This window comes from Panthera tigris, chromosome B1, assembly GCF_018350195.1.
Source record: "Panthera tigris isolate Pti1 chromosome B1, P.tigris_Pti1_mat1.1, whole genome shotgun sequence".
Classification (NCBI taxonomy): Eukaryota; Metazoa; Chordata; class Mammalia; order Carnivora; family Felidae; genus Panthera; species Panthera tigris.
Window position 1 is genome coordinate 177,988,794 of NC_056663.1, and position 13,804 is coordinate 178,002,597.

Consider the following 13,804-nt stretch of genomic DNA (forward strand, 5'->3'; position numbering starts at 1 on the left):
CTATTTTGACTCAATTCCCCCTTTGTAAATTCAACAACAATAGCAATTATAGTTCGTGAAACAAAAAGACTACATAATACAAACAGACTACATGATTAGTGTGAAATGTGGCTTTTGATTTTGATAACAATCAGGATTTTCATGAAAACAGAACTGGCAGGGTACCTGGGTGGCTCAGTGATTTAGCACCCTACTCCTGATTTCAGCTCAGGTCATGATTTCATGGTTGGTGAGATGGAACCCCACCCCTGTCTGCCTCTGCACTGACAGCGTGGAGGCTGCTTGAGATTCTCTCTCTCCCTCTCTTTTTGCCCTTCTCCTGCATTCTCTGTCTCTGTCTCTCTCTCTCTCTCTCTCTCTCAAAAATAAATAAATATTAAAAGAAAGAACTGGGAATTTAATAGCAGTACTAAGAACTCTTTTGATATTTAAACACATACACATAATAGGACAATGAAGAAACCTTATCATTTCAATCTTCTCTGTGATTTTTATATACCCTAAAAATACGTGCAGAAAAGGAAGAGTTTAAAGGATGAAATTACAACACTATATCCTTTGACATGAAATGTATCTCATTTAAGAAAGTATACTGCCTTCAAGTCATGAAAATACTAAGTAATATTCTTTGGGCACTTGTCAAACTGTGTTTTAAACAATAAGCTGGGGGCACCTGGGTGGCTCTAAGTTAAATGTGTGACTCTCGGTTTTGGCTCAGGTCTTGATTTCAAGTTTCAAGAGTTCAAGCCCTGCATAAGGCTCTGTGCTAACAGCATAGAGCCTGCTTGGGATACTCCCTCTTCCTCTCCCTCTGCTCCTCCTTTGCTTGCTTTCTCTCTCCTTCAAAATAAATAAATAAACTTTAAAAAATAAAAACAAATAAATAATCAGCTGGGATTACCCTTATCAAACTAATCTCTTGGTTTCAAACACTTAGTTTTCCAAAATTGGCAGTCCATAAGAATAGTGCCACTGTCTTATTCATCTACAAATCTTTACATATTTCTGAAGATATAAAAGATATTCATCAGTGCTTCTTGAACGAATCAAATAAAACTATAATCACACATGAACACACACGACCTCATACAAGATATAATTAATCTTGGGTGCTTCCCTAGATGCATATGTATGACAACTCATCAGGAGATACACTAGGGAACAGGAGAAATTTTATATGCACCGTTGATAAACATTTTTAAAGAGAACTCCTAGTATCTCCTCTTTGACTGAATTTGCCATTTGGTGCTGAGCCGAGTGTATGCTTATTTGATGAATAGATTATACTAAGCAATCAGTAAGTTGTGAAGAGTATTGAGTATTCTTCCTGACTTTTTAAATATCAATGAGGCAGAAGAGAGGAGTGGCTGGATACATGTTCAGTGTTCTAGCTAAAGCGAAATTAAGCATTTATGTTGCATGAACATTGCATACTTCTTCCTATTCAAGTAAGATGACTGTATTATAAACTCTATTTATTTTCCTAATGCAATTTGGAGAAATAAAGAGAAAATAAGGTGCAGAAACTTTTTTTATTCTCACTTATTGCCAAAAATGTCTCATGTAAAATCATTTGCAAAAGAATGGTCATTTAGGGAGAATTGAACTAAGAGACTTATTTTAGCTATCTTTTGACGCACACAGAAATAAATATTTTTATAGCATATAGTGCATAGTAGATGTGAGATGAGTATTTATTAAATTGTGCTGAAATCACAATTTCTTCTCCTCATTTTGTCTTTATTTCCCTAAAGTTATAATAAGGTTCAGAAACATATGTAACTAGAATATCAATTTAATTTGGTTCAATGCTGCACACATTTAAAAAGAATTCCAACCCACGGTTCATTGGTTAGATAATTCCTATTCTTTTCTTGAAAATGTTAATATATGGCCTCGAAGGTGAAATGCTTGAAGATAAGAATAAGTATGTACCATGAGTCTGGACAATAGAATCTAAGCGGAACTCTACTGTGGGTATGCTAGGAAAGCTTTAGCCTCCCTAGTAAATTAAAGAGACAGATTCCTGCTTTCTTCATGCCTTGAACATACATTAATACCAGGATGTGTGGCAAACATATGACTGATATGACCAAGAGAATGCAGGGACGTTGAACCAATATAAGGAACTGCCTACTTCCCACTTGTTAATTAAGCAGGCTGTATATACATTGCTGTGATATTCTCAAACATTAAGTCTATTTGTCATTATTTAGGTTATTGATCCATTTTCATATATGTTTAATAAGTTCAGATCTTAGTAAAAATGAGAAAATAAAGGGGTACCTGAGTGGCTCAGTCATTTGAGTGGCCAACTCTTGATTTTGGCCCAGGTCATGATCTTGTGGTTTGTGAGATCAAACCTTGTGTAGGGCTCTGTGCTGACAGTGTGGAGCTTGCTTGGGATTCTCTCTCTCCCTCTCTGCCCCTCTCCCTCTCACCCTCTCTCTATCTCTCTCTCTCAAAATAAACAGGTAAACATTTTTTTTAAATGGGAAAATGAAGAGTATGGTTAGATTATTCATTTTTCCCCAGAAATATTATTTATTAAGTGCCTCTTTTCATTCCAAGCATATCCTTGGCCTGACATGGATGAAAAAAAAATGAGCACAATAAAACACTGTTAGCCTCATAATGTACAAATATTTACAAATACAGGCATACATTATTTAACAAGATAAAAATTTTAAATGCCAAAAAGTATAAAAATTATATATAATTTGCTCTAACAAAAGAACAATAAACCTAAAAATCAATCCAAATCAATGACTTTAAAAATATAATAATTTGAAAATATTTTAACAATCACCTAAACATTATTTAAGTTGTAAATTCTGGACATTAATGAAAATTAAAATATTACATATTAAAATCCATGTTACATTGGCCAAAGGTCTACTCAAATAAAACTTATAGCTTTAAAATATTATTATAAAGCCAAAATCAGTAGAATTAATGTTGGAAATAATTAAATTAAAAGATAGTAAACCTCAACTTATTAAGTAGGATACTGGGAAAAAAATGAACCTAAGTGCATAAAAAATATAAATTAGGAAAAAATCTGAAAATAAAAACCTTTTTTATCAGCTCTAAATGAACCTCCCCAAATTCCTCTTTTTTAAAAAACATATAGATGTATACTTTCTTTTTAAGAAGAAAATTATCCAATCATCATAAAACTATAAGAAAATAATAATGTCATAATATATATATATATAAAACTTTGTATATATAAACTTTATATATATAAATATAACTATATATAACTATATATATTTATGTAACTATAGTTATATTTATATATTATATATATTTATATAAATATAAATATAGCTATAGTTATATAAATATAGTTATATATTATATATAACTATATATATAGTTATATATTATATATATTTATATAAATATAACTATAGCTATATTTATATAAATATAACTATATTTATATAAATATAGTTATATATAGTTATATTTATATATATAAAGTTTATATATATAAAGTTTTATATATATATAGGTAATGACATTTCACTATTTCACTATTTATATTTATATGAATATAGTTATATTTATATAAATTTAGTTATATTCATATAAATATAGTTATATTTATATAAATATAGTTATATTTATATATATATAGTATATAATAGTAGTATATAATAGTATATAAATATACTATATATATAAATAGTATATATAGTATAGTATATATATATAGTATAGTATAGTATATATATAGCTATATTTATATAAATATAAATAGTTATATTATATATATAAAATTATATATATTTACATAACTTTAGTCCATGTGTTAGACTTATTGAGTGTGGCCATCCAGAACTTCTTGTGTAATGAAGATAAGAAGAAGAAAAGAAGGAAGGAAGGAAAGAAGAAGGATGGAAGGAAGGAAGGGTAGGAAGGAGTGAGGGAGGAAAGGAGGAGGGAAGGACGGGGTGGAGGGAGGGAGAGAGGAAGAGAAGGAGAAAAGGAGGAAGAAAGGAAACAGAGAAGAGAGAAGGGAGGTGGAAAATGTATAAGCAAACAAAAACTTTTAGAAGCGGAAGGACTGATTTATTGGTTTCTTTGTTTTAATAATTGTTTTGACATGAAGTAACAGGACAGTTTCAGGTTTTATATGTCTTCTGAAAAAAATAATTGGTTAGCTCATTGTTTATTTAAAAATAACCAAGATTAGGCTTAGGCCAGAGCATGGGGCCACTCCCGGTTCTGAATAGGTCTGAAACAGGAACTGTAGAACAATAAGTAAAAGCTGAGATATTTTGGTTTCATTTTGGTTGTAGAGCGTGTAAGATTTACAGTAAAACTGAACAGAAGAGATTTCTCAGGGCACCTGGCCAGCTCAGTCAGTAGAACATATGACTCGATCTCAGGGTTGTAAATTCAAGTCCCACACTGGATGTAGAGATTACTTAAAACAAAGGAGAGAGAGAGAGATTTTTCATATGCCTCATACGTTCACACATGCATAGCCTCCCACATTATCAACATACCCCACCAGAGTTGGTATAACTGTAACAGTTGATGAACATACAATGGCACATTACAATCATCCAAAGTTCATTGTTTATAATAAAGTTCACTCTTGGTCTTTTACATTCTATAGGTTTGGTTAAATGCATAATGATGTGTTGCTATCATTACAGTATCATAGAAAATATTTTCATTGTTCGAAAAATCCTCTATGCTCAATCTATTCGTGTCCCCTCACCAAATAAAACCCGGGGCAACCACTGATTGTTTACTTTTTACTGTCTCCATAATTTTGTCTTTTATAGAAAGTCATGTAGTTGGAAACTTACAGTGTGTAGACTTTTCAGATTGCCTTCTTTTTCTTACTAATATGCATTTAAAGTTCATCCATGTTATTTCATGGCTTGAAAAGCTCATTTCCATTTAGCTTTAAGTAATATCCATCTGAATATGAACAATTTTTAAATATATTCACCTATTAAAGGCATCTTACTTACTTCCAAGTGTTAGCAATTAGTCATAAAGCAACTATAAACATTCATGTGCAGGTTTTTGTGTGTACAGAAGTCTTCAATTTGGAGGCTGAACGCCAAGGAGCACAAGGGCTACATCTTATAGTAAGAGTATGTTTGGTTTTGTGAGAAACAGCCATTAAAAAACCAAATAAACAAAAACAAAAACAAAACAAACAAACAAACAAACAGAAACACTGTTTTCCAAAGTGGTTATAGCATTTTGTATGCTACTAGCAATGCATGGGGATTCCTTTTCCACATTCTCACCAGCATTTGGTGTTGATGGTGTCTCAGATTTTGTCCATCCCACTAAGTGTATAGTGTATGAACAACATTGTCGTTTTAATTTTCATTTCCCCTTATGGCATGAGGTTTTGGACACCTTTTTAAAAGCTTACCTGTCATCTAAATATCTTCTTTGGTGCAATATCTGTGGATAGCTTAGTCCCATTTTTTTTTGAATCCACGTTGCTAGTTTTCTAATGCTGAGTTTTAAAAGTTTCCTGTGTATTTCATATAACAGTCCTTTAACAGAAGTGTCTTTTGAAAATATTTTCACCCAGTCTGTGGTTTGTCTTCTCATTCTCATTCTCTTGTTATTGCCTCTCACAGAGTAGAGGTTTATAATTTTACTTAATTTTAGCTTTTCAATTATCTCATATAATATTATGCCTTTGGTGCCATATCTAAAAAGTCTTATATACAAGATCATCACCTAGGTTTTCCTCTATCTCCTAGGCATTGTATAGTTTTGTGTTTTACAAATAGGTCTGCAGTCAATTTTGAGTTAATTTGTGAAGGGCATACAACCTGGGTCTTTTATTCTTTTGCACACAGATATTCAGCTGTTCTAGCACCATTTGTTGGAAGACTATCTTTGCTTCATTATATTACCTTTATTCTTCTGTCAAAGATTGCTTGGATATATTTATGTGGGCCTTTTTCTAGTCCCTCCATTCTGCTCCATTCATCAGTTTCCTGCTCTTTTACTGAAATCACACTGTCTTGATTAGTGTAGGTTCTAGTAAGTCTTGAAGTTGGGTTGCATCTGTGCCCCAAATGTGTTCTCCTTCAATATGGTGCTGGCTATTTATTCTGAGCCCTTTCAGTTTCAGCAAAACTTTTATTTATTTATTTATTTATTTATTTATTTATTTATTTTTAAGTTTTTAAAATGTTTATTTATCTTTGAGAGAGATAGACAGAGAGCAGGGTAGGAGCAGAGGGAGAGACACACACAGACTCTGAAGCAGACTCCAGGCTCTGAGCTGTCAGCACAGAGCCCGACATGGGGCGGGAACTCCCGAGATGGGAGATCATGACCTGAGTCGAAGTCAGACACTTAACCGACTGAGCCACCCAGGCGCCCCTCAGCAAAAACTTTAGAATCAGTTTATCAATACCCACATAACTTGCTGGGATTTTGATTGGGAGTACATTTAATCTATAGATCAAGTTGGAAAAAACTGACATCTTGACAATATTGAATCTTCCAATGTATGAACAGGGACTCTCTATGTAATTAGTTCTTTTGTGGTTTTGTTTATCACAGTTTTACAGTTTTTCTCACATAGATCTTGTACATATTTAATTAGATTTATTCCTTGCTATTTCATTTTAGGGATAACAAATGTAAATGGTATTATGTTTTTAATTTCAATTTTTACTTTGTTCATTGCTGGTATATACAAAAGTAATTGACTTCTATATATTAACCTGGTATCCTGACACTTTGCTATAGTCACTTATTAGTTACAGGATTTTTTCTGTTGATTCCTTTGGATTTTCTACATAGACAATAATATCATATGTGGGCAAAACATTTTTTTATTCATTGTTCCAAATCTTATACCATAGATTTCCTTTTTTATTGAAACATATTTGACATATAACATTGTGTAAATTCAAGGTGTAAAATATATCCATTTCATATATTTATATATTGTAATATGATTGTTACCGTAGCAACAGTAGCTCTACTGTGTCACATAATTACCAGGGGTTTTGCGTCCCTTTGTGTGTGTGTGTGTGTGCGCGCATTGGGAAAAAATTAAAATCTGGTCTCTTAACAAGTTTGAGTATTGTAATACAATATTGTGGTCTATATTCTATATTCTTTATTTATTAAATTAGCTAGAACTTCAAGTATGATGTTGAAAGGGAATAGTGAAAGGAAACATTTCTACCTTGTATCTGATCTTAATGGGAATGTTTCACGTAAACAGGAAGTATGACCTTAACTGTATGTTTTGTAGACATTCTTTATCGAGGTGAGGAAATATCCCTCTATTTTTATTTTGCTGGGATTTTTTTTTAAATCGTGAATGGATGTTGGATTTTATATTCTCATTATGCATACGTTACATCTTTTACAGTTGTCCCAAATTCCTAGAAATTTTGTTCCGTTTTCTTCAGTTTTTGCTCTCTACCTTTTTGTTTTTCAAATCTCTATTGATATACCCTCAAGCGCAGATATTTGTCGTTCATCTATATCCAGTCTCCTGATAAGCCTATCAAAGACCTTCTTCATTTCTGTTCATTTGTTACAGTGTCGTTGATGTGGTCTTGTCGCTACCATTTCTTTTGGTTCTTTCCGAGTATTTCCATCTCTCTGCTTACATCGCTCCTCTGCTTTTGCATGCAGTCTACTTTACATATTACAGCCCTTACCACACTAATCATAGTTGTTTTTTCTTCCCCATATGATAATTCCAACATCCCTGCCTTGTCTAATTCTGATGGTTTGTCTCTAAAAAATGTATGCTTTTGCCTTTGGTTATGCCCTGTAATTTGTTTCTTAATAGTTGGACATGATGTACTGGGTAAAAGGAATTGCTGTAAATAGGCCTTAGTTAATGTGGTGATGAGGTGTGTGTAGTGGGGAGGAAATGTTCTATAGCCCTGTAATTAAGTCTCACTCTTTTAGAGAGCTTATGCTTCAGAACTATGAAGTTGAAAAGTTTTTCTGTTTTTGCCTTTTCGCCTCTTGGAGACAGGATGACTAGAGTGGGCTGGAGTTGTTTTTTTTTTCCTTTGCCCGAATAATTTAAGGCCTAAGAATATTCCAGCAGGTTAGACCTTGGTTAACTATATTCTCCTGAGGGCAGACCTTGTTAAAGAAAACAGAGTGCTCTGGTATATTCTTAAATGTCCCTTTTTCTGTTCCCCTGCCAGAAAATAAAGGGATTTTTCTCCAATATATACTGTGGGAACCTGCACAAGTTCCTGAAGATAAATTTCACAATACTGTGGGGGCCTCCCCATGAGCGGGTTCCCCTGGAGTTTTTAACTGTCAAACTCATCTGCACTGAGCTTCCAGTAACTTGTCAATTACAGCTCAGGTTTTCCCGCCCAGGAAGTGATTCCCGGGTTGGTTTTTGCTCTGCCCTGGTAAACTCTGACTCCCTATATTCACCTGGTTGTCTCTTTGATCTTGGGTTTGACAGTTTGCCTGGTGTCCTGCCTTCTCTTGAAGATCCAAGAAGAGTTGTTAATTTTCAGTCTGTTCATCTTTTTCCTTGTTGTTCAGACAGAGTTGCAACTTCCCAACTTTAAAAATGCTGACATTCAAATATACTCATGTTGATCAATAACTTATTACATTTAATGACAAAACTGTGTTTTTCAGGAAAGTTTTGTTATGATCTTATCAAAGAAATGGATTGTCATTTACAGAGTTTAATGATGCCCTTTCTTTTTTTTTTTTCTATTTTTTTAAGATTCTTGAATAACAACCTCTACCCATTAGGCTGCCTATAAAATGTAATGGTTAACTATTAATTTGGGGGACATTTTCTGGAAGAATTGTATCAAAATGAATGAAAATATAACTACACTACAATATAACAACGTGGAAAATTTTTGTTCTTTCTGGTTCTCACTTTAGTAGGAAAGCTTTGCCAATTGATGGTTGTATACTACAAGAGACTAAAGCAATATGGATATTTCCCATTAAAGAGTTAAATTAATTCAGAGAGTACTGTCCAGAGGAAATATAAAACCTGAGTTCTAAACACTTTTCATTATTAAATACCCCCATGACATCATTGGTGCAAGTGGAGTTGTTAAACATAAACATTGTCATATGTAATTTCTAGTTTATATAATAATGGAAATCCCACCCAGATTCTTCTTGTACTTTCAATTGATATTTTTAGTCTTCCTGTTGTAAATTAGTATAAAGACCTTGTACTTTGTATTATGCTGTATACTGTTAACTTACAAAGTTTCCATTTCACAGTGAAGGATTTTGCTTTGCAACATTGTCCAATGTTATGCCTCCATGAAATTAAATTGATTAAGCTCTCAGAAATCTTTGGAATATTAGCATGAATTCATTTGTAACCAATAGATTATAAATACATGCAGTATTCCTTTAATTTTTAAAATGTTATTTTTAAAAGAAATTTCTATTAAAACATTGTTTCTGAAAGAAAGTCCCCATCACTTATTCTTATATTTTTTTGGTGTGGGGAGGAGCAGTATTTACCATATTCTTTGCTTACATTAGAGACCTTTGAGAGACCTGAGTATTTATACAATGCCTGTCATGGGAATGCTGAACTTATTCATTATATCCATTACATCTCATTGTATATCCACTCACCCAAAATTTGTTGCCATGAAATGACAACGATGTTATAGTTTGCTATTCTATGGCTTGGAAAATAGGTTCGGGCTCAGCATTTTGTTGAGCTGAGCTAAGTTTGATGATCTCCCCTGGGCTCATGCATGGAGCTGCAATAAACTCTAGATCACCTACAAGTCGAGCCTATGACCGTGAGACAAGCTATCCTATTCTTCACATGATTATCTCGGAACGCAAAGAGTTTGAACAGAGACATGCAAAGCTTTGGCACTTACCTTTAGAACTGATACAACAGAAATTCCACCACACAGCTATTGGCCAAAGCTGAATACAGGGCCTAGTTAATTTCCAGGGGAGGATAAATAGACTCCAGGAGCAAACTACAAAGAATTGTAATCATGTTTGCAATTTACTACAATCACTTTCCTCTCTGGTTCAATGCACATGCTGGAGGTTTTAACCAGAGAAAAAGCTTATTTAAGAGAAGATATTTGAGAATTTCAATATTTTATTGTTTTTTGAAGAAGTTTATGAAAAACAGAAAAAGTTATGAAAAATTTCCTCATGATTTATGAAAACCATGGTGTATTGATGAGATTTGTTTTTTATATGTTGTGAAAGGGGTTTTGATTTTTCTAGGAGAGTCAATCCTAGGCTTACAAGGACTTCCAGTTTCCAGAACGGAAGGAGCAGAATCATCATAGCCCAGCATGTTGTGTCAGCAGATCCCAGCAGCTACACATAAGCTGAACAAAGACGTAGAGCAAACTCTGCTCTGCAGATGAATGGGAAATAATGAGGAGCTTTCTCTCTCTCTCTCTCTCTCTCTCTCTCTCTCTCTCTCTCTCTCTGTGTGTGTGTGTGTGTGTGTGTTGGGGGAAAGGGTGGATTGGACTTCTGTTAACTGCTGGCCACACATGCCTATTACTCATGCAGCAGAGGTGTCCTGGTCCACACCCAGCAAATTTGCTGAGCCCTATTTCAGCAATTCTGGATATGAGGTCTACTTATAATGTCATAGGGCCATATGCCTGTCTTTGAGAGGGGTTCTAGTGTTGTAGATGAAGTTCCACGCCCCTAAATTTGAGGGATGTTACATGGCAGTACAACATACTCATGTTACATGATTATTTAACATTTCAAATGTATTTTATATTGTCTTATTTGTATTGTAAACTTAATCATGTGGTTTCTTTATTTCCTTCTCAATGATTAACAGAGTCACTTATTAAATGTGGTAATTTCAATAAATATACAGAATTTAAGAAAGGTGAATCAAGACAGGACCAAGCACAGATAGCTAACCAGAATGTAGCTGATGCTGGTGGTCACTCTGGGGTCATCAGTGACAAAGGAAAGAAGGTATACAGAAGGGAATGGAAGGACCCTGGGTTTTTGCCTTTTGGAGAATATCTGTTTTATTAGGTTGTGTAATGCAATCAAACATAACGCAATTCTTTTTTTCTTTTTCTTTTTCTTTTCTTTCTTTTCTGTTCTTTTACTTTTTCAAGTACTTCAACAGATCCTTCAAGCTAACAATATTACATTTTGGCAAACTATAGAAGGAGCTCCATTATAAACTCTATTTTAGAACTGATTTGTGATAAAATCTATCAGAAAAGAAATATAAAGGGTAGAATTAACAAAGTAATGAAATACAGCAATCCAATTAAAATTAACATCACTTTCCCTCATCAACTGGGAAAATGAAACAGTCTAACAGTTAGCTTAACAGCGTGAGACACCAAAGAAGCTGTAACATTGCTTTCTCTATCCATGAGCTAGGGTACTGGCACAGTGATAATAAGAGTATTTTGCATTTAAATGTTGTCTTACTTTGCAAAAACTTTTTGTTAATGATAATCATTCTTAGAATGCTACTGAAATGAAGGTAGGTAAGAAGATTTTTATCCCTACTTAAAATGAAACTCAGAGTAGGTTAAGAGAGCTAATATGCTTATGAATTTTAATTCTTTCGGTCTAATAGTTCCTACAGTTGGTACCCATTACCTGTTAAATACTTTGGGAAACTGAAAAGTATCTGTAAATTTAACTTACTTTGGAAATAGATGATTGCCTGACCTATAATGTAAACTTATAATATTTAATTTCCAAAGGCTTGTAAGGAATACTTAAACCATCTCATGTTGTGAAGTATTTCTCCCTTCCTTCCTTCCTTTTTTCCTTCCTTCCTTCCTTTCCATCTTTCTTTCTTTCTTTCTTTCTTTCTTTCTTTCTTTCTTTCTTCTTTCTTTCTTTCTGCACAGGAGAGTATGCACAGGAGAGGGGCAGAGATAGAGGGAGAGAGAGAATCCCAAGCAGTCTCCAAGCTTAGCACAGCGTGTGAGCTCATGATCATGAGAGTATGACTTGAGCCAAAATCAAGTCAGATGCTTCAGACTGAGCCACCCAGGCATCTCATGGAATTGTTTCTGAATTAATAATGGAAAATATTATTTGGTGACTTAAAAAAAAACAAAATAAAACTCCCGTAGTCTGCTTATATTTCTAGAAAATACAATTTTAACACAAGAAATTCTTATTCCTTCACTAATGATTATGAATTGAAACTGGATCTGCCCATCTGTGACCTATGTCAGTTTGCATGGCTTACACTTAGAGTGAGGAATCCATGTTTTGGTTTTGCTTCATAAGTTGCTTAACTTTTCCCTCAATTTTCTGCTCTGAAAAGTTATGATCTGTTCTACCTTGTCTCACAGTTGTAAGACTAAAATATCTGAAAATATTTTTTATTATTTACTGTTTAAAGTTTATTTATTTTGAGTGAGACAGACTGAGCATGAGTGGGGGAGGGTCAGAGAGAGAGGGAGAGAGAGAATCCCAAGTAGGCTCCATGCTGTGAGCACAGAGCTTGACTTGAGGCTTGAACTCATGAACTGTGAGATCGTGATCTGAGCCCAAATCAAGAGTCAAACGCTTACCTGACTGAGCCACCCAGGTGCTCGTGAATATATTTTTAAACATTTTAATAGTCCACAAATGTAAACAAACTTCAGTAACTTCAAATACCATACTTTTAACTATGAGATTGCTCTAAGACTTCCTCAAAACTCTTTTGGTTCATTGACTTCTCAAGAAACTTATTCTGGAGGCACCCAACCAAGAAATTCTTCAGCTGTATAGAGTTTCATCCCCAAAGTCACCTTCACAATCTTCCCATAAAAGTAATGTAATAAAAAATTATTTTATATGTACTTTTTATTGATAAAATTTAAATGTTTAACTATTATCATTTAAATGTTGCCATTGATAACGTGAAAAACTTGAAGGCAAGGGTCTCTCGATATAGTGACAATATAAGTAAAAAGCAGGTCAAAATTAATAAGCAGTGAGATGAAAACAAATCACTGTACTAAGAGTTAGGGCACTTATAGTTTCCACTTTGTGTAATGACCTTCAGCAACACACTTCACTTCCCTGGGGCTGGCTCCCTCTTTTCTATTATGAAAAGGTTACCCTAGATAATTTTAAGGTCTCCTCTAACTCTAAATTCTATGAAGCTTTACATGGTTCTCCCACAATGCTTCATATTTTGTTGACATATCAGCAGGGAACTTCACACTTCATTGGAAATCCATTAAAACAATTACCATGTCATTAGTGAAGACTTTTAATTATGAGCTTAGTAACCTAAAGAATTCACTGTGATAGGCAAGATTAGCTCTGTGAGCATGAGCTACATTGAGATGCATTGAGTGGAGAGATGTCTTTCCTTTGGAGAATTTGAAGCTGTCATTCACGAAGCAGTCACTATTGTTGATTAAGCCTGTCAGCTGAAAAGTCAGGGAGTGGGGGAAAGATTGATAACCTTTCAGATAGTTTCATGACCAGAAATTCCCCCCAAATGAATGAAACTTTGCTTCATTTGACCTGATACAATGAGCATTGGGAGTGATAACACTATGAAGAGACATCGCAAAACTGACAAGGAGGAGGAAGAGTGTAGGTGTGAATTCATAGTTAAAATAAGGAGATCAGAGTTCTGACTATAACTGCCAAACTAGAACTTATGGCACAAGCCCTGATGAAAACTCCCTGCATGTCTATCCTGTTTTCACATATTATGAGCTTCCATTATAATAACGATGTCCCTGGAGTGCTTGGGTAGCTCAGTCAGTTAAGGCTCTGACTTCGGCTCAGGTCATGATTTCAGGGTTCATGAGGTCTGTAGCCAGGTGTC